General features: G+C 46.4%; 5 non-coding genes across 5 annotated transcripts; all 5 read right to left on the bottom strand.

Annotated features, from left to right (window-relative positions):
- Nucleotides 1–3,178: 3,178 nt before the first annotated feature.
- TRNAE-CUC (transfer RNA glutamic acid (anticodon CUC)) lies at nucleotides 3,179–3,250 on the bottom strand. The gene has a single exon. It is a non-coding gene; the product is annotated as a tRNA-Glu (tRNA).
- A 90-nt stretch (nucleotides 3,251–3,340) lies between these two features.
- TRNAE-CUC (transfer RNA glutamic acid (anticodon CUC)) lies at nucleotides 3,341–3,412 on the bottom strand. Its single transcript has one exon. It is a non-coding gene; the product is annotated as a tRNA-Glu (tRNA).
- Nucleotides 3,413–3,501: 89 nt separating this feature from the next.
- On the bottom strand, nucleotides 3,502–3,573 carry TRNAE-CUC (transfer RNA glutamic acid (anticodon CUC)). The gene has a single exon. It is a non-coding gene; the product is annotated as a tRNA-Glu (tRNA).
- An 89-nt stretch (nucleotides 3,574–3,662) lies between these two features.
- Nucleotides 3,663–3,734, bottom strand: TRNAE-CUC (transfer RNA glutamic acid (anticodon CUC)). Its single transcript has one exon. It is a non-coding gene; the product is annotated as a tRNA-Glu (tRNA).
- A 12,648-nt stretch (nucleotides 3,735–16,382) lies between these two features.
- Nucleotides 16,383–16,455, bottom strand: TRNAF-GAA (transfer RNA phenylalanine (anticodon GAA)). The gene has a single exon. It is a non-coding gene; the product is annotated as a tRNA-Phe (tRNA).
- Nucleotides 16,456–20,773: the final 4,318 nt, after the last annotated feature.

Genomic DNA, 20,773 nt, shown 5'->3' with positions numbered 1-20,773 from the left:
GAGGTAATACGAGGTGTGTGATAACGCTCTGCAATCTCTTGGCTAGCACCTTTGTAAATATTTTATAGTCTACATTCGTAAGACTTATAGGTCGATAGGCCTCAACATCCAACAATTTCCTGGGATCATCCGATTTTGGAATGAGTACTACATGACATTTTCTAAAAGATAAAGGTGCTCTTTTTTGTTCATAGCACTCATTTATCACGCGATGTAACGCTTGTGCCAGTTCTTCCTTGAAGCATTTGTAAATGGCAGCCCCTAGTCCATCAGGCCCAGGTGCTTTGCCAGTGCTTAGTTCATCAATGGCCTGTTTTACTTCATTCAGACTAATTGGCCGTTCAAGCGTTTGTCTTACTTCATCGCCTAGCCTTGGCATGAGCGACAAAAATTCGTTTCGAAAGGCTTCTGTATCTTTTATTTTTGGGCTTAGCAGTTTTCGATAGCATTCAACAAACGCTTTCTCTATCAGTTCCTTGTCGCGCGTCACATCGTTTTTATATCTTATTTCTTTTATCTCTTTTTTTACTGCTTGCCTTTTTTCTTCCCCGAGTGCCCGCTTAGTAGGCGTTTCCCCTAGCCATAGTCTTTCAGCCCGTGCTCTGACGATCGCTCCACGATATTTCTTTTCATCTATCACTTCGAGCTTACTTTTAAGGTCACGTAGTTCCTTGCTAAAGTGTCCAGGGTTAGCACTCTCAACCGCAATCATACAATCTAACGTGCTCCTAAGTTCTTTCTCTTGTTGTTTTTCAATGCTGCGCCGCACGCAAGCTCGTTCAATCGCCGCAATCTTTACTTCATTTTTAAATTGCTCCCAAAGCGCTGTGAAATTGGAAGATTCAACCGAACATATTTCCTCTATCCTTTCCTTTACTTTTTTAACAAAAATTTCATCATCCAACAGTGTATCATTTAATTTCCACAAGTTCCAACTAAACTTTGACGCTTTTGTCTTGGTTCCTAGTGTCGCTATCACCAAGCAGTGATCGCTAAATGTGACGTTCTTTACTTTGTATGTAGTAATGTGTGGTATCGCAGCTGCCGGAACATATATGCGATCTAGTCTAGCATGACTTACACCTTGGTAGTGCGTATACTGTACGTGCTCGTCACCGTCAAAAATACAACCAACGTCGTCCAGTTCAAGCTCGTTTACAAGCGCGTTTAATAGTGTCGCACTTCTATCGCGGTAAGTCAATCTGTTGATTCTGTCTTGCGGCCTGCACACACAATTAAAGTCTCCAAATAAAATTATGTTCCTTTCGTACGTCATGCATGTTCTCAGGTTATCTATGTATTCTACACGTTCGTTAATGTTATTCGGAGCATACACACATATTGCACGCCAAAGGAGGCCACAAATGCCAAAGTCGATGAATAGTAGCCTGCCATCATCACTGGACTCTACAGATTGCGCTACAATATCGGTGCATTTTCGAACGAGTATCATGCAACCCGCTGAAGTGCCTCTAGCATGAGACACACATACATTATACCTATCCCTGAAAGGTTCGACCATTCTGTGCGTTTGCTCTTCGCTTTCTACTTTGGTTTCCTGCACTGCCATTATGTCAATGTCATTTTCCAACAAGAGACGGCTTAACTGGCACTGCCTCCTGCGAGATGCCAAACCCCTCACATTCAACGTAGCTACACAAAGGGGAAATGTCAGATTAACAGCCATTTTTTGGATTAGCAAACAGACGGAACGGTACTCACATCTGGACAGGCAGTGATAGCAAAAACCAGCACAGGTCACATTCTACTTGTCCGCTATGTAACGTCTTATACTGAGGACAGGCTGGCTGAACACACTTCGCGCCCCTAAGTCGGGGTCAATGTTGAAGCCGACCGCCTATCAGGCGGTATCTTCGGCTTCGGTTTGAGGCCCATTCGTCTCGTTATAGCGGTCTTCGGCGACGGCTCGCCGCTGCTCGATGGTTCGGGTGAGGCTTGAGATCCGTCAGTGGCCTCACGAGGCCTCTTTGCAGCTGCTTTAGCGGCTGCTGTCATTTCAACATCCTCAATGCCTTCGGTCTCGTCTTTCGCGGTAGTCACTGATGCGCTTACTAAAATCGCGTCCTTTCTCTCATTGACGTTTTGGTCGTTAGTCGGCTTCCCAACCAGCACGCTCTTTGCCTCGCCAGATTGGCTGTCGCCGGGCCCAGTGGAGTTTTCCTGAAGTGGAGACGCGTCAGAGGGTGTGCTGTCTGCCGCCGGTTCTTCGGTCGTTGCTCGGGATGCTGCATCGGCATCAGCATGGTCCATTATGTGTTCAGCCATCTCGTCGCCTTTAACTGGACTTGTTACCGCTGCATAGGATCGCACGCAGTCTTGTTCTTCGTGGCCGAATCGTCGGCAGAGTGCACAGCGTGGTATGCGACACTCGCGCCTGATATGTCCAGTTCCATTGCACCGGAGGCATAACGGGGGCCTTCCTGGTACATGCACGAGCGCTAAGTTTTCCGCGACGCGCACCTGATGAGGCAAGTCTTCAACTGTAATTCCAGGCTTTGGCAAGAGTGTCACCAAACGGGTGGTGGACCCTTTATCATTACATCCCTGTACCCGCCACTTTTCGCGGGCGATATCTGTAACCCTTCCGTAAGGGGCTAACGCTGCTCGAACCTCGTCGTCGTGAACGAAATGCAACAGCCAATAAAGCTTCAGTCTGATGCCTTGGTTGCAGGGATCATAAACGACACAGGGCTGGCCTTTCACGTTGAATGTTTCTGCCGCAAGCATCTTTTTCTTCGAAGCTTCATCACGGAAGGTCACCGCCCACACATGGTTCATTTGGAAGGCGCCAAGGGCCACCACTTCCGGCAGCAGTGCAAGACGCGCGAGGGCATCTCGAAAGTGCTCGACCCGATACGGCCTGGTTTTAACATCCGCGTGCAAAAATACTGTATACAAAACTGATGTACCTGAAGGCAGATGAGGCAAAACAACTTGATAATCCGGATAAGGCTTATCCGTACACCTGGTGCTACGGCCGAGGGCCGTTGTATCCGCCCCTACGGAGCAAGGCATTCCGCGTCCGCTCACTGCGGTGGCCGGAAGTGGAATCCCTAGACCATGCCGGAGGACGTGCAGCAGCAATGAACCCCTCCAACTTGACCGAAAGAAAGCGAGAGATAAAATATAGACGACGCCAAAAAGCTAAACAAAAACATTTCGACACCGGGAATCGAACCCGGGCCTCCTGGGTGAGAGCCAGGTATCCTAGCCACTAGACCATGCCGAAGGACGTGAAGCAGCAATGAACCCCTCCAACTTGACCGAAAGAAAGCGAGAGATAAAATATAGACGACGACAAAAAGCTAACCAAAAACATTTCCGACACCGGGAAACGAACCCGGGCCTCCTGGGTGAGAGCCAGGTATCCTAGCCACTAGACCATGCCGGAGGACGTGCAGCAGCAATGAACCCCTCCAACTTGACCGAAAGAAAGCGAGAGATAAAATATAGACGACGCCAAAAAGCTAACCAAAAACATTTCGAAACCGGGAATCGAACCCGGGCCTCCTGGGTGAGAGCCAGGTATCCTAGCCACTAGACCATGCCGAAGGACGTGAAGCAGCAATGAACCCCTCCAACTTGATCGAAAGAAAGCGCGAGATAAGATATAGACGACGCCAAAAAGCTAACCAAAAACATTTCGACACCGGGAATCGAACCCGGGCCTCCTGGGTGAGAGCCAGGTATCCTAGCCACTAGACTATGCCGAAGGACGTGAAGCAGCAATGAACCCCTCCAACTTGATCGAAAGAAAGCGCGAGATAAAATATAGACGACGACAAAAAGCTAACCAAAAAGATTTCCGACACCGGGAATCGAACCCAGGCCGCTTGGGTGAGAGCCAGGTATCCTAGCCACTAGCCCATGCCTTTTTTTTCTTTATTACCGGTTTTGCAACAACAATACACTTACAACACATGAAAAGTCAAGACGGGGTTACAATAGAATTTGTAAACACATTGAGCGAAAAGCCATCAGTCGTTTTGTGACTGACGTTGTCACGTAATATTCCCTTAGTGTGACTAAGGGTTCTACTCTGGCTACCCAGGGAGAAAGACATTCTTTTGTTTTTTTCAACTTCTAATAACCGAGCAATGCTCTCTCTAAAGTACAGCCTTGCTGGTCTTGCATCCGGTTCACAGCAGCAGCCAGCCATTCTTGAGCACCATATACTGCGCAGGCCTGTCAGCATGATTAGATCGACAGGTACTCCTTCTTCGTTGTCTATCGCAAGGTACCTAATTCCATGCGTGTCTATTGGGAATTCTTTTTTGATTCTCCTCTGCAACACATCCCAGAAGAACACCGCTTCCTAACAGTGAAGGAAAACGTGGTCGATCGTTTCCGGCTTTTTGCAAATAATGCAGTGAGATCCCCATGGCATATAAAACCCACGCTCCTCTAAGAAGGTTCTTACAGGGAGAGTTCCGGTATGCAGTTTGAAAAAGAAAGTTTTTGCACTTGGTGCTACTTGCATTCTTTTAACCCGTTTGAGTACGTTCTGACCCAGGTCTGCATTGTATATCACCCTGTACAACGGGATTGGCAACACAATATCACATAAGTCTTTATACAGTTCCCTTTTTTTAACAGAATATAAATAATCATTAGAAAAACGCACACTCAAAAATCGCACACTGGCTACTACTTCCCGAAAATAACCTTGTGCCGTCCCCGTCAGGACTTGCGTGCTAATAACATATTCAGGTAGCAGTCGCCCTAATCTGGCCTGGCACATCGTTTGCAGAAATGGGTCGCTGACCTCGCGAAAAAAGAAAAATCTATTAACTAATTGTTTGACAAAAAGGTGTGCCAGCCCGTCCCCCACACTTTACACTCCTGAACAAATTTGTGCGACTGCACCTTTCCCACGTCGATCCCCACACAAAGGTCGCAAAAACCCTATGCAGTTTCTGCGCATTTAACCTCGAACAGTGCATCACTTGTAACACATACCATGGTTTAGCCACAAAAAACATGTTACACACGGTTAACCTCGCAAACATGGAGAGATAATTCGCCCTCCAAGCATTCGCCTTTTCGCGAAAGAGTTCTGCTTGTTGCTGCCAGTAGTCATTATTATTTTTTGTAGAACTCAAGTGGCACATCAAGGTACTTCACAGGCGTTTTCTGTCATACAACATCGGCAAAAATGCCCGGGGTGAACGGCCACACGCCGTGCCAAAACCCCAGACACTTTCCCCAGTTTACTCGGCTTCCTGTAACGTCGCTGAAAAATTTAACACTTCGAATGGTTTCTTCAATGCCTTCGTAGTCAATACAACATACCGCCACATCATCGGCATATGCGAGGAGTTTTACCTCGGAAGATTGTAAACGAAAACCACGGATAGAATTATTTTCAATTATTGACAAACATAAGGTTTCAATATATATACAAAACAAAAGTGGACTGATGGGACAGCTTTGACGCACGGAACGCTTCACTTTAATGGGGGCCCCCAATTCTTTGTTAATAATTAGTCTGGTAGAGCAGTTCTCATGCGCCAGAGCTACACCATTCGTGATGACGGATCCGACATTAATGTGGTCCAACATTGCAAACAAAATAGCATGCGCTACGCAATCAAATGCCTTCTCCAGATCCAACTGAAGTATGGCCACACACGCTTCAAGGGAGTCACAACATTCAAGAACTGAGCGCATCTTGTGAAAATTTGCCGCTATAGTGCGACCCTTAATTCCACACGTTTGGTGTGGGCCAACTATGTCTTTAAGAACCGACTGAAGTCTAGCTGCTAAGACTTTCATTAGTATCTTATAGTCTACATTTGTGAGTGCTATTGGTCTGTATGATGTTACACTTTTCAACTTATCTACATCCTCTGTCTTCGGAATCAACACCGTGTGTGATTGACCGAAAGATGGCGGTAACGCCTTACCATCGTACGCTTCGTTAAAAATTGCTACAAGTACTGCTGACAATTCCTTTTTAAACCGCTTGTACCACAGAGCGCAAAGCCCATTAGGGCCCGGTGACTTGCCAGGATTCAAATTGTCAATTGCGCGTTCCACTTCAAAAACAGTTATCGGCGTTTCTAATGCAACTTTTCTTTCTTCAGTCAGTTGAGGCATTCTTTTCAAGAAGTTCGTCTTAAACCGTTCTAGGTCCACCTGCCTAAATGCGAACAGATTTTCGTAGTGTTAAAAAAACGCACGTGCGATACTATCATTATCTGTAACTTCGTTACCACCCACCTCGATCACGTCAATATGATTACGTCGAGCGTGCGATTTTTCCAGTCCGAGAGCCTTTTTTGTGGGCGCCTCGCCTATCGCAAAGGATTCGGCTCGAGCACGAACTATCTCTCCGCTATAGCGTTCCTCATCATGCAGTTCAAGTTTCTGTTTAATATTCCGTATGTCGCTTTTGTATGCTCCCGGTTCTTGGCACTCCAGTTCTGTCAGCTTTTCCAAGATTATTCGCAGTTCCTTCTCTTTCTTTTTTGTTTCATGCATTATTGCGACGGAACGATCGATGGCTTTCATTTTAATGCACTGTTTAAACTCTTCCCATCGATCTTTTAATTCAGCCTCGCCGCTCATTAGAATTTTTTTGATGCAGTCCGATACATATTCTCCGAAACTTTCGTCAGTAGTTAAGTTTGAATTCATTTTCCACAGCTCCCAAGAGAAGCTGCCGCCTTTTTTCCTCCTTCCTATGTCACATTTAACCAGACAATGATCAGCGAAGGAAATAGGATATACACTGTAACTATTGCACATTGGTATTGCTTGAAGCGACGAGTAAATACGATCTAAGCGCGCATGGCTATTTTATTTATTTATTTCAAAGTACCTCACAGGCCCCAAGGGGAGCATTGAGTAAGGGGGGCGTCATTGAACAAATGACAAGAGAAAACATATATATGAGCGCTAAAAAATGTGAGAGTCAAAAATGTTTGTAATGATCACATGCTTCCAAAACAGTGTTAAAAAAAACGCTAAATCAATACAAAGAGTTATCGGGAAAGGAATGAAAAGTACATTTCACCCTAACATAAAAGGCGATGTAACACTTGCGCAAAATAACGTACATAGCGCGAGTACATAAAGCAAACAAAATTGAAACCACAATAACAAGAAAAAGAAAGTCACGTATTATATGACATGACATATGTACAGATGAAGATATTTGTTATGGTGAAGACTGTAGGTTCAGTAGTTGTCTAAATTTATCATTGCTCATTTGAGCAACAGTGCTATTAGGAAGCGAATTCCATAACCGAATCGCTCGTGGTAAAGCCGAGAAGTTAAATGCGTTAGTGTTGCCATAAATGCGAGTGAGACTTAAATCATTATAAAGTCGTCGTGATGTGCAAGACGCGCGTTCCAGTGGCAAGTTTGGTGGCTTGATTTGGTGAACATATCTATGGAGCAAGGACAGGAGTGCTATGTCACGTCGGCTACTCAGTGATTGAAGGGAAAGGTCGAGTTTTATTTGAGTAATGCTTGACTGGTAGCTGTAATTTCGGGAAATAAATCGACTAGCTCGGTTTTGGATGGCTTCTATCATGTGGATTAGGTATTCCTGGTAGGGAGACCATATAGGGGACGCGAACTCGAGCTGAGGGCGTACAAATGATACGAATGCTAATTTACGGATGTTAGACGGGCTATTACGCAAGTTGCGGCGAATATACCCAAGAGATTTGGAAGCGTTTGCGCATATGGTTGCAATGTGAAAGGCCCAGGAAAGGCTGGGTGTAAGATTTACGCCTAGATATTTATATGCTGATGCCTGAGATATTATATTAGAGTTCATATAATAGGAAAACCTATGAGTTGATGTTTTTCGCGTGAATGTCATTAGTTGGCATTTAGATGAGTTAAGTTGCATTTGCCAGTCTTCACACCATTTGGTAACGAGATGAAGGTCCTCTTGAAGAATGTGATGGTCATCAAGGCTGCGAATTGGTCGATATAATATACAATCATCGGCGAAAACACGCATGCAGGATGAGATGTTATTGGGTAGATCATTGATGCAAATAAGAAAAAGCAAGGGTCCTAGTACGCTACCCTGCGGTACACCGGAACTGACATATGCAAGGGGTGACGTAAAATTATTAACGACTGTAAATTGCTGACGATTTGTTAGGAAGTTACGAATCCAGGAGAGCGTTAAGCAGTCTAATTTGAGAACGGATAATTTGGAAATTAAACGGCAGTGAGCCACACGGTCGAAGGCTTTGGAGAAGTCGAGAAAAAAGCAATCTGTTTGAAGATTATGGTCCATGTTAAAATGCAAGTCTGTAGTGAATTCTAGTAACTGCGTCTCACATGACAAACCTTTCCTAAACTCATGTTGGTTAATAAAGAAAAAATTATTTGATTCCAAATGATGATATATGTGAGATGCAATGATATGTTCAAGCATTTTGCAGCAAATACTTGTCAATGATATCGGCCGATAGTTTTCTGGGGAATTCTTGCTACCATTTTTGTGGACTGGTATCACTTTTGCAATTTTCCAGTCTAAGGGAAGCTGGCCTGATGACAACGACTGGCGGAAAATATTGCATAAAAATTTGCTAGATAACGTGACTGTATTCTTTAAAATTTTTGAGTTAATATTATCGACACCCGAAGAAGTAGTCAACTTAAGGTTATTTATGAGACCTGTGATACCATCCTCTGTTATATCGATGGATTGCATGTACTGGTAATCTAGATCAGTGACTTCCGGCAGATTAGAAAGGTCTTCTACTGTGAATATGGATGAAAAAAATTCATTAAAGACGACTGGGCATTCCTTGTCACTGATTGGAGCTTGATTCCCATCACTTAGTGAAATGTGATGTGAGCCACTATTGGGTGAAATCACCTGCCAGAATTTTCGGGGGTTGTTTTTAAGTAGTGAAGGTAGATCTTGAGAGAAGTACTTTTCTTTAGCCTCTTTTAAAGATGAACAGTAAACTTTCAAAAATGAGCTATATTTATCCCATACCACGGGTGAGTTTGTACGCTTTGCAGTTGCGTATAGCCTTTTCTTCTTGTTTCTGAGCCGTCGAAGGTGCTTGGTGAACCAAGGGTTCTGTCTATCGCCTGTTATTCTTATTTGGGGGATATACGTTTCCACTAAAGCACACAGCTTTTCTTTAAACAGAAGCCAGTTTTCGTTGACTGACCGAGCAGAAAACGAAGCTAAAAAAATTTCCTTGAAAGTGCGTGAAACGCACATCTCGCGTCCCTATCATACATTCCGCCACATCCGCTAATTCGCATTCAGTAATTATCTCGTTCAAAACATCCCTACTTTTATCGCTCCTTAATCCTCTATTAGACCGATCTCGGCCACTGAGAACACAATTAAAATCACCTAACAGCACCATCTGCTTTTCAGAAGATACATACTCTTTTAACACGAAAAATAACAAAGCCCGTTCCTCCAACGCATTTGGTGCATAAATACATACCACCCGCCATTCAATTACATGCAAAGCAAAATCACAGAAAACTAATCTACCAGATGGACATGAATAGAAACCTTGCACCGTTATACCGGGTAATTTTCTAACAAACAGCACGCAGCCCGCCGACGTCCCTAAGGCGTGGCTCACCACCGCGCAGTACCGTGGCGTAAACCGCTGCACCATGCTGCGGGTCTCTTCAACGCCATCTACTTTTGTCTCTTGCACGGCTAACACGTCAAGGTCATAGTCCACCAGCAGCCTACACACTTGGCTCTGCTTTCGCTTGGCGGCCAGATCTCGTGCGTTTAGTGTGGCCAATCTAAGCGACGGGTTGGGAGCTATGATTTTAGGTCTAGTGAAAAGATTTGGCCCGGAGCGCGGTGTTTACCTTTAGCGCCTAGCATACAGCTAGACGTCCCCGGAGCCGCCCGGTGGACCGGTACCACTGGAGAGCGGTGGCGGCTTCTTCTCGCACTTCTTGTCTGCGTTAGCGGTGTTCGGTCGTGGCTTGTAGCTGCTGCGCCTGCCCGTTGGCGCCTTCGAAGGCGGCCCGTCTTCCCCACTTTATTGGTTCGCTGCGCTGCTGTCTGCAGCATTCTCAAGAGGCCGTTTGACCGAGGCTCCGACATTGCTGCTCATAGGGTCGTTCTGCGCCGACTGGTCCTCAGCTGTCTTCATTTGCTCGCTGGCTTCCATTAGGCTGCTCTTGCTTTCTTCCTTGGACTCTTCTGCTGGCTTTTTTTCCGCACCTTCCGTAGAGTTTTCCCTGTCCGGTGATGTCCCCGTGCCCGCATCAGGTGCAAGCACACAACCTACAGCACATGGGGTTGCCTGGTCTCCTGCCCCTTTCGCCGCGTCTTTGGCCTCGGCCGCATCCATTACCAGCCTTGCTGTGTCGTTGCCTTCGGCTGGCCCAGTCATAGAGGCATATGTACGTACGCACTGGTCCTCGGCGTGTCCAAACCGACGGCATTGCGAGCACCGGGGAACCTTGCAGTCTCGTCGTACATGGCCAGTGCGACAGCGCAAGCACTGCATTGGCCTGCCAGGAACGACGACTAGGGCAGCTCACCGGCGACCCTAATTTGGTACGGGAGATCTTCCACCTTGACGCCGCTATTGAGCTTGAGCAAGACGGACCGGGTAGTCGTCCCCTTGTCGTCGATACCCTGAACGCGCCATCGCTCTCGGGTGACTTGAACGGCTTTACCGAAAGCCGCCAATGCCGTTCTTACATCTTCATCAGCCACACCATGTATTAACCAATGAAGACGCAGCCGCACCTGCTGGTCCTGAGAGTCAACCACGATGCAGCGCCGCCCCTTTACCTTCAGCTCCTTGACTTCCAGCATCCTTTTCGTGGCGTCCGCGGTGTTCATGGTCACAGCCCAGACATGGTTAATCTGGTAGGCCCCCAGGGCAAGCACTTCCGGCAGCAATCCTGTTGGGACAAGAGCGTCCCGGCAATCTTCTACTTTGTAGGGTCTAGCTCGCACGTCGCCGTGCAAAAACACGGTGTTTAGCACGACGCGCCCCTTTGGCAGTGGAGGCAAAATAATCTGATAGCCTGCGTCGTCATCGCTGTTCCACCTGTTGCCGCGGCCAACAAAGGCCGCTGTCGCCGCTCCACTGGAGCTCATGATTCGCCGTCCGTCACGCTCGGTGGCCGGAAGTAGAATGCCAACTGAGCTATTTCGACGGAACGAGCACCGAAACGACGAGACGCTCCGCGATGGCTGGGTTCCCGCGAACGGCCGTCCAACGTGTCCGCAGTAAGGAAACTTCTTCTAAAAAGATTCGCTCCACCATTTGCTGTACACTACGCATGCTTCTATTAAAGTTGAACAGTGGCGTAGAGATTCCACTTCCGGACACCGCAGTGAACGGTAGCGGAATGTTTGGCTCCGAAAGGGCGGTTACAGCGGCCCAGCAGGGCCGCGGTCTCAGGTTGAACGACACACCGAAGGATGACTACCAGGTTATTCTGCCGCAACTACCTACAGGATCGACTGTTACAACGACCGTTTTTTTTTTTTGCACGGAGACGTGAAGGCGAGGCCCTACCGAGTCGAGCATTTCCGTGAGGCACTTGACTATCTGCAGCTGATGCCGGAAGTGGAGGCCCTCGGTGCCTATCAGATGAACCACGTCTGGGCCATCACTTTCAAGGACGAAAAGGGCAAGCAATAGATTTTGTCTGCTCCAACCTTCAGCGTAAAGGACCACCGATGCATGGTAATAGACCCTCGAAATCAAGACGTCAGGATGAAGCTGTGTTGGCTTCTACATACGACTCCGGACGACGAAGTCAGAGGCGCCCTGGCGCCTTTTGGCAAGGTCAGCGATATTTCGAGGGAAAAGTGGCGCGTTGCAGGCTGCAACGACAAAGGCTCCCACACGCGCCTGGTGTCCCTACGGCTGAAGGTAGGCGTTACCGTGGAAGACCTGCCTCATCAACTTCGCGTCGGGGAAGACCATGCGCTCGTGCACGTCCCAGGCAGACCCCCGCTCTGCCTCCGGTGCCATGGCACCGGTCACATACGGCGCGAGTGCCGAGTTCCGCGTTGCAAGCTCTGTCGTCGCTATGGCCACGACGAGAGTCAATGCGCGCGTAGCTACGCCAGTGTGACCGGAACTGGGCGAAGCGACACCGTCGATGAGCACCTCATGGACCAAGCCGACGCGGAGGAGACCGTCAGTGGAGGCGAGAAGCCGACAACGTCGGGTGCCACGCCTTCTGTCCCAACCGAAAACAAGCGACCTATCAAAGCTGCGGCCAGTGAAAATGGAAAGAACGACGAACCACAGAATACGCCAGAGGCTGAGAAAACCCCTAGCAACTGTGCTGCCGTTAGCGAAACAGTCGAGACGGAAGAGAGCGGAACCGCAATGGAGGGCATCAATTCGGAAGAAGGAAAAACCAACCCTGGCGTCGCCGTCTCAAAGAGACCACGGGAAATCACCATCGAAGACGACAACCGCGAGAAGGTCAACGCCGGTGAACCACCCCCAAAGGCAGGGTCCCACCGTAGGGCTCCCCTGAAAGTGAAGCCCAACGTGCCTCCAGACAGGAGGACTACACAGACAGGGCCTCCGCGTTAGCGGAGGGCGCTGTCCGAGGGACGACTTCACCGCTAGACTGGAGCGGCACGCGCAGCACGAAACGTCGTCATGCCTACCGACAAGGAAAACACCTCGGCTTCGCCATGCTTGACGAAGCACTCAGAATTAGTAGGATATAACATTGTAAGTGTGCGTCCTGTCAATTCGGCACAATCACGCAGCGGTCCGCTTGACCTTTCGCTTGCTATGAATTCAACGTCCTTATCGGCATTAAGAATAGGCACGCTGGATGTGCGCGGTCTCACGGCTAGAAAGCGGCAACTGCAGTTAAGACGTCTGCTAAAAGAAAATACCATCGATATTCTAGCTTTACAGGAATCAAAAATAGACAGCGAGGAGCGGGCGGACCGCATGGTCCAAACTTACGCATTAGATTTCAACGTTTGTGTTTGCCATGCCGTTGGAAAGTCTGGCGGTTGTGCTATCTTTCTGAAACGAGGTATCGGAATCGTTGAAGAGGGTGTTATCACCTGATGACGGACGGTTAGCATTGTGCGACTTTTATTTAAACCAAGTACAATGGCGAATTATATGTGTGTATGCGCCGAACCAAATTTCAGAAAGAAATTTTTTTTGATTATGTCGCTGGCTTTCTAAAGTGTGACAGGCAACTCATTTTGCTTGGCGATTTTAATTGTATTTGCATGCCCGAAGACTCAGTTAAGAATGAACCAGTACGGGACAGAAGTGCCCTACAGCTTAAGGCGTTGGTGGATGAATGTGGCCTTGTCGATGTAGGGGACATATTCCGTGGAAATCAAGTGCAATTTACCCACTTTCAGGGCGGAAGCCACGTACGATTAGATCGCGTTTATATCTCTTCGGATGTTATGTCTATGTGCTGTAACTATGCCGTGAAACCTGTTTTAGTGATCATAGCTTCGTAATGTTTGAAATAGGTAGAAAGCGCAAAGTCTCTGCATTCAACTGGGAACTGTGGAAATTAAATGAACAGCTCTTAACCCATGACACATCTGTCCGAATAGTGCGCCAGAAATTGGAAATAGTGTCCACGAGTCGCACAAATTTCATTGAAGCTTGGGAACAATTCAAGTGCGAAGTTAAACTAAGTGCAATAGACAGATCATGCATACTACGACATAAAGAAAAACAAAAGGAAAAAGAACTGCAGTGCACACTTGATTTTCTTTTGAACGCAGAGACTACAATACCGGGTTTGTTTAAAAGTGAAGTCGAAGGTGTTAAAAGACAGATGGAACAGATGGAAGAAGAAAAATATAAAGTCGCTGTTATTAGAGCGCGTTCAGAGAGGCTTTGGTTAGGCGAAAGACCAACTAAGAGGGCGATTGGTAAAGAAAAAAAGATATGCAACAAAAAACGAAACAAATGAAATTCGCTACCAAAACGAAGTCTTGACAGATAACAACGTCATTGAAACAGCATTGGTAGAGCGATACCGTAGTTTGCTCGGCAACGAAGTGCAAGTAAATGATATATTTATAAACGACTATGTTAAGCAAATGCCAAGGCTTGACGAGGATATTAAACTAGAGCTTGAAAGACAAATTACTAGAGATGCAATCAAACAAACAATTGAATATTTGAGCAAAGGAAAGACGCCTGGGCCAGACGGCCTCGGATCAGCGTTCTATAAATTTTTTAAGAATGAAGTAGCAGAAATACTATACCATGTTATAGCAGAAGCCTACAATAGTAAACAAATGCCTCCATCGTTCAAACTAAGTCACGTAGTTCTAATTCCTAAAACCGATGAACCTTCCAAATTGCAGTCAGTAGAGTCTTATCGGCCCATAAGTTTGACAAATGTAGAATATAAGATCTTTATGAAAGTAGTAGCAAGAATACTCCAGTCAGTAATTACAGCTATAGTTGGCCCACATCAAACATGCGGGATTAAAGGAAGAAGTATATTCACAAGCATACATACCACCAGAAGCATACTAGAAGGTTGTGACGCTTTTTCCGGAAAGATAGCAATGCTTCAACTAGATCTAGAGAAAGCTTTCGACAAAGTCGCACATGGCATACTGTTCGCAGTGCTAGAACAAGTTAACGTAGGCAGCATAATAAGTGAAGGCGTGAAAATGGCATATAAAAACTGCACTACTAAGCTTATCATTAACAAAAAGCTTAGCGAAGGAATCCCAGTAAGGTCTAGTGTGCGCCAAGGATGCCCAGCCTCAAGCCTGCTATTCGCCATATATCTTGAACCGTTCTGTTCGAAAATTCTGAACAACAAAACGATATGCGGCTATCGCTTCTTAACGCACGAAACTAAAAGCCTCTCATACGCAGACGACATCGCAATGTTTTGCCGAACTCAAAAAAGCATCAAAAGTGCCATTAAGGAAGCAAAAACATTTTGCACCCTAACTAGAAGCGCCATTAGTTGGCAAAAATGCCTAGGATTCTGGCCCGGTGAATGGGACGAGAAACCGACACAATTCGAAGGTATAAAGTTTACTGATACGCCGGGCAAACACCTTGGCATTCCTTTGGAACACTATCACGGAAACAAGGACCAATGGGCGGGTGAAATTGACCGGGTTAAATCCCAAACAGCAAAATGGGGCGGACGCGATTTCTCAATCTTTACACGTGCAACTGTGTGTAATATGTTCATCGTAACAAAAGTTTTCTATATGATACAAGTGGTTTGCATGGCAAGGATGTCTCTGCAAAAGTTGCACAGACTGCTCGCTGTTTTTATCTGGGGGTCGAACTGGGAGCGTACTAGTCGACTGAACTTATTTCAGTTGGTTAAAAAACGGAGGGCTAGGCTTATCGCATTTATTTCTCAAACAAGTTGTTGCACGGTTCTTTTTCTTGAGGCAACAGAACGATGCTTTCCTGCAGAGTATTTGTCAAGTGTTCTTGAGCCAGGTATTACCCGAATACATAGTGTCATCGTATTCTACTAATCATGTTCCATTGAAAGGCTTTATGAAAGAAGTTGTTGATGCTTTTTGAAAAGCCACTTTTCGACTGAATATCTCTCGGCTGTAATAAAAAAAAAATTTGTACAGAGACTTGCTTGATGTGATGTGTCCTGTGCCGATATATCGTTCCTTATATGTACTAGGACGAGAACGTAATGTTTTGAGTCGCGTTAAAAAGATGACTGTTAGAGCGTCGACCAAGACGTTTTTCTTCTTTCTTCACACCGGCACGCTCCCTGTAAAACCCTGGCTTAAAGAAAAAGGTATTTTTGTCCCTTGGAGTACTAACTGTACAATATGCAATAAGCCCGAAACCATCGAGCACGTATTTTTAGACTGTTCAGACTGTTTTTCTGTGGGACATTTTACAAAGGACACTCAAAAAGCAACTTCCACTTACACCTCACGGGATTCGATTTCTGCCGTTTGATCAGACGGGGGACGTGCCGTGTGATCTCCCGATGTTGTTGACAATGCACAGTGTATGGAAGACGCGAATGGGTGTAAGACACGAGAATGTTAAATCACAACCGTCAAAAGTGTACTTCAGAGACGCTATTATGTACGTCCGTGACATTTGCAGGACACTTCCCGGTCCTCCAGAGGGCTACCTGTGTTTGATCAGTTGCTAACACAAGAGCCGTACTAACCTAACAACTCGAGACAAAGTACGAGTCTCGCTTTTAATGCCGCCTAAGTGTATGTATGTCGAATTCCAGCAAAAATTCCTGTCCATTGTACGAGGAGAAATCCGGCAATAAAGAAAAAAAATGAACAGTGGCGTATCGCGGAAGTAACAGAAAAGCTCACAATGCAGTCTGAATTGCCAGTTGTATTCTCATGTACAACGGATGAAAAAGAAACGACACTATGAATATGCCGAAACCCGGGATCGAACCAGGGACCTTTAGATCTTCAGTCTAACGCTCTCCCAACTGAGCTATTTCGGCGGAACGAGTACCGACACGATGAGACGCTCCGCGATGGCTGGGTTCCCACGAACGGCCGCCTAACGTATCCGCAGTAAGGAAACTTTTTTTTTCTTTATTTCCGAAGTTCACATGAGAAACAATAAAATCACAAACAATAAAACACTTCAGCCACACTTAGCTGAGGCGAGCAAAGTTAAAATTTCCTCAAACTCACAAGGTCATCAAGATGTGTTACCCACTGAGGTGGGTCTTGCTGTGCCCGGATACATTCGCGAGGGTAAGCAGCGCTTTCAATAAAGTTTTCACGTGCACTGCGCGTATTAACATCTGCATGCCTTACTTACATTCGTGTTTTCCACAAGCTGTGGAGGCCAAGTAGCATGAACAAATCGCAGGGTACATCTTCGTGATTAACCGGTAACAACCTGATACCATAGGGGTCTAGTGGTAGCTCTTTTTTTATAGTTCTTTGTAGGACGGTCCCCGTGGAATATCGCGTTCCAGCAGTCCAGAACAAACATGTTCGACTGTCTCTGGCCTCTTACATAAAAGAAAGTTCGTTGTCCAAAGGACAAACAATCCCTTTTCTTGAAGCCATGTTTTGACAGGTAGTGTATTAGAATGTAACTTGAACAAGAATGTTTTCACGCCTGGCCTAACTGGCGTCTTCTTCACTCGCTTTAAAATATTCTGCCCTAGGCCTCCACAGTAAGGCACACGGTACAATGGCACCGGCAGCATCATGTCCACAAGATCTTTATACAGCTTTTTCTTGGGCACACTGTACAAGTAGACTGGGGAAAAACGCACTTCTAACAACTTACAAGAAAGCACAACCTCGCGCAAAAATTCGGTTACAGCAAAGCACATGTTTCTACCAGAGTACAATATGCTTCTTGGGAGTAGCCTTTGCAATCGGACCTTTATAGCCGTTCATAAGAAGGTGTCATTTTGATCACGAAAGAAAATAAAGCGTGATACCACTTGACGCAAAAACACGTGGGCCAGTCCAAGGCCTCCACTCTTAACTGAAAGAAACAGGTTTGGTCTTCTCGCTTTTTCCCAGGTGGAAGCCCAAAGAAAGACGGCAAATACACCATGCAATTTTTTAATCGAGGTCCGCGAAGCACACTGCACATTCATGAGGTACCATATTTTAGAAATCAGAGACATTGCAGACAAAGGCACGTGAGAAAATTGACAGATTCCTACCTAGCCACGCTCCCGCTTTCTCTCTCGCCCTTGACGTCTCTTCGTTCCAGAGTGGGCTGGGATCGTGATAATATTCTAGGGGCACACCAAGGTGTAGCGTTGGCATGGGAGACCATTGCAGCCTTCAGAAAAATTCCGGTCTAATATCCCATTCACCGTGCCAAAAATCAGAGCTTTTTTTCCAGTTTACTTGACATCCAGGCTGGTCACAAAACCTTTCCACAATGTTCGTAACTTCACAAATGCTATTTCTGTTCGTGAAAAATACCGCTATGTCGTCCGCATACGCCAGAAGTTTCACTTCAGCAGATTTCAACTTGAAACCTGTGAGGTAATAGCTGTTGAGAACGGCCAGACATAAAGGCGCTAGATACGCTGCAAACAGCAGGGGAGAGAGTGGACAACCCTGCCTCACCGAAGAACACACTGTGGGGCGGACAGTATGGTCACCATTAACTATAATACGCGTCATACAATTTCCATAGGCCATTTATACTCCTACTATTATACTACCCAGGTTAGCATGCTCTAGAATGGAGAAAAGAATGTCATGTGAGACGTGGGCGAACGCTTTTGCGAAGTCCAGCTGTATCATAGCCATGTGAATTCCAAGTGTGTCAATACATTCCAATACGGTTCTGGCCACATGTATATTTGTTGCAATGCTGCGACCTATGATGCCACAGGTTTGGTGCGGCCCTACGAATATGTCGATTACACTCTGAAGTCATCTGGCTAGTACCTTCATGTACACCTTGCAGTCGACATTAGTGATGCTAATAGGTCTATAGGAACCCACTAACATTCGTTTCTCCGGTTCATCAGACTTGGGAATAAGTACAATGTGTGAAATGCCAAAGGACAATGGTACCTTTTTACGTTCATAGGCTTCTGTTATCACTTGTAACAAGAACTGAGAAACATGTTGTTTAAATGTTTTATAGAAGGCAGCGTTCAGCCCATCTGGCCCCGGGGCTTTTCCAGACGGAATATCATCTACTGCTTTCTTGCTCTCTTCCAAAGTAATGGGCAATCCAAGACGTTCCCTTACATCATCATCGAGTGTTGGCATTAGTCGTAAAAAATTTCCTTCAAACCCTTGCGCATGCTCGCGCCTACTGCTAAAAAGTTCAGCAAAGTGTTCCGTAAAAGCGCGCTGAATATCACAAAGGTCGCTTGTAATGTGCCCCTCGTATCTTATTTGCCTGATTTCCTTTTGGCAAGCGTACCTTTTTTCTTCTGATAGCGCCCGCTTTGTAGGCGCTTCGCCTGCCCACAAGTTAGCGCTCCTTGAGCGTATAACCGCTGCTTTGTACCTGTCAGTGTCAATTCTTTCCATCTGACACTTCAAGTCTTTTATTTCTTTACTGAAATTTCCTGACAGATTGCTTTCCATGCTAACCAAGCACTCAAGTTGTTCACGAGGTTCGTTTTCTTTTTGTTTTTGTTTATACCGAATTGCGCGACTCTTTTCTATTGCTTTAAGCTTCACACGTTGTTTGAAATTTTCCCATTCAACTGCAAAGTAGTTCGTTTGCGCAGCTAGTACACCGTCAAGATCGGTTTTATTTCCTTGACAAATTCTTCATCGTCTAAAATCTTCTCATTTAATTTCCAAAGGTACCAATTAAAGCGTGCTTTCCTTCCATTCGTTCCAAACGTCGTACTGACAAGGCAGTGATCACTAAACGACACAGGTTTTACATCATAGGCAGTGCATAGTGGCAGGAGATCAGCAGAAACATACAGCCTATCTAATCTTGCGTGACTGTCGCGCTGAAAGTGCGGGTATTCAGGCCGTGTTCCAGCCGAAGAGACACTTCCAATGTCCTCCAATAAAAAATCGTGCACAAATTCAGTCAACAATTCAGCGCTCTTGTCCCTCACTTGTCTACACTTCACTCGGTCAGTAGCAGCACAGACACAGTTAAAGTCTGCCAATAGAAGCAACACCTTGTCACAATTCAAGTACGGATGAATGTAATAAAAAAACATTTACGCTCATTTTCAACATTCCAGGCATAAGCACACAAAACGCGCCAGTGTAAGTTCGAGAAAGAAAAATCAACAACCAAGAGGCGGCCACTTTCACATGCAAATACAGACTCCACGCTTATACCTAATGCGTTGCGAATGAAGAGAAGGCACCCACCCGATGCCCCAACGTAGTGGCACACACACACACACACTTCAAAGTTCGCGCGGAAAGGGGACAACATGCGGTCAGCATGTTCTTGCGACTCTATCTTTGATTCTTGCACAATTATTAGGTCAAGGTCATTATCAAGAAGCAGGTGATTAAGCTGACATTGCCGCCTTTGTGCTCCCAGCCCTCTAACATTCAAACTTGCTACTCGCAATGGGGCTCTGAGCTCAACTACCATACTTTTACGTAATAAAAGGGAGCCTGACCCGCATGGTGCCTACCTGTGTCGACCATGTAACTCTCCCGACTGATGTTCCACAATGATGTTCCGTTTGACTGTCTGGCTACCCAAAGGGTTCTCTGGTGATTGTCTCGAAGTGGTCTGAGGCACTTTCTCGTCGCATCCCCCACTTTGCATGCGCGCAAACACGGAAAGTCAGCCAAAAACACTGTGTCGGTACACACACAACCGACGCTGACATTCCACAGAACACAGAAAAAAATTTACGGAGGCGGTTTACCCGCATGCCGTGACTCGGCCAAAAGGTTTCGCCGCGGCTTCAACGACGAACATCGACTTCCTGTCGTTTTTGGAGGCAGCTCCCCACTGCTACTACCCCCAGGCTGCAGGTTTTCCCCCGGCGCTCTCTTCGTGGGACCGTTTTCCAGCGGGCAGGGCAGCCGCTTCATCGTCGGCGGCCATGGCGTCGACAACGCGAGACTCCACGCGGCCCGGGGTTTTCAGCGAAACTTTTGTAGCGGCCACCGCACTGTGACCGCTGTCGCTTTCGGAGCCACGCTGCACTAGCTGAGATGCCACCACTGCAGGAGACGTCAACGTTGTCGTTGTCTTCTGCTTAACCAGAGGCGTAAACGAAGGCCCATCTTTCGAAGCCGTTTTTCCAGTTGTCTTCTCTGCCTCTTCTGCGTCCACCTCATCCATCAAAAGCGAAGACATAACGGAGGCCTTCCAGGCAC

This window comes from Dermacentor variabilis, chromosome 3 (assembly GCF_050947875.1).
Source record: "Dermacentor variabilis isolate Ectoservices chromosome 3, ASM5094787v1, whole genome shotgun sequence".
NCBI classification, from domain to species: Eukaryota; Metazoa; Arthropoda; class Arachnida; order Ixodida; family Ixodidae; genus Dermacentor; species Dermacentor variabilis.
The sequence above is the reverse complement of the archived record's forward strand: the minus strand, read 5'-3'. Positions and strand labels throughout refer to the sequence as shown.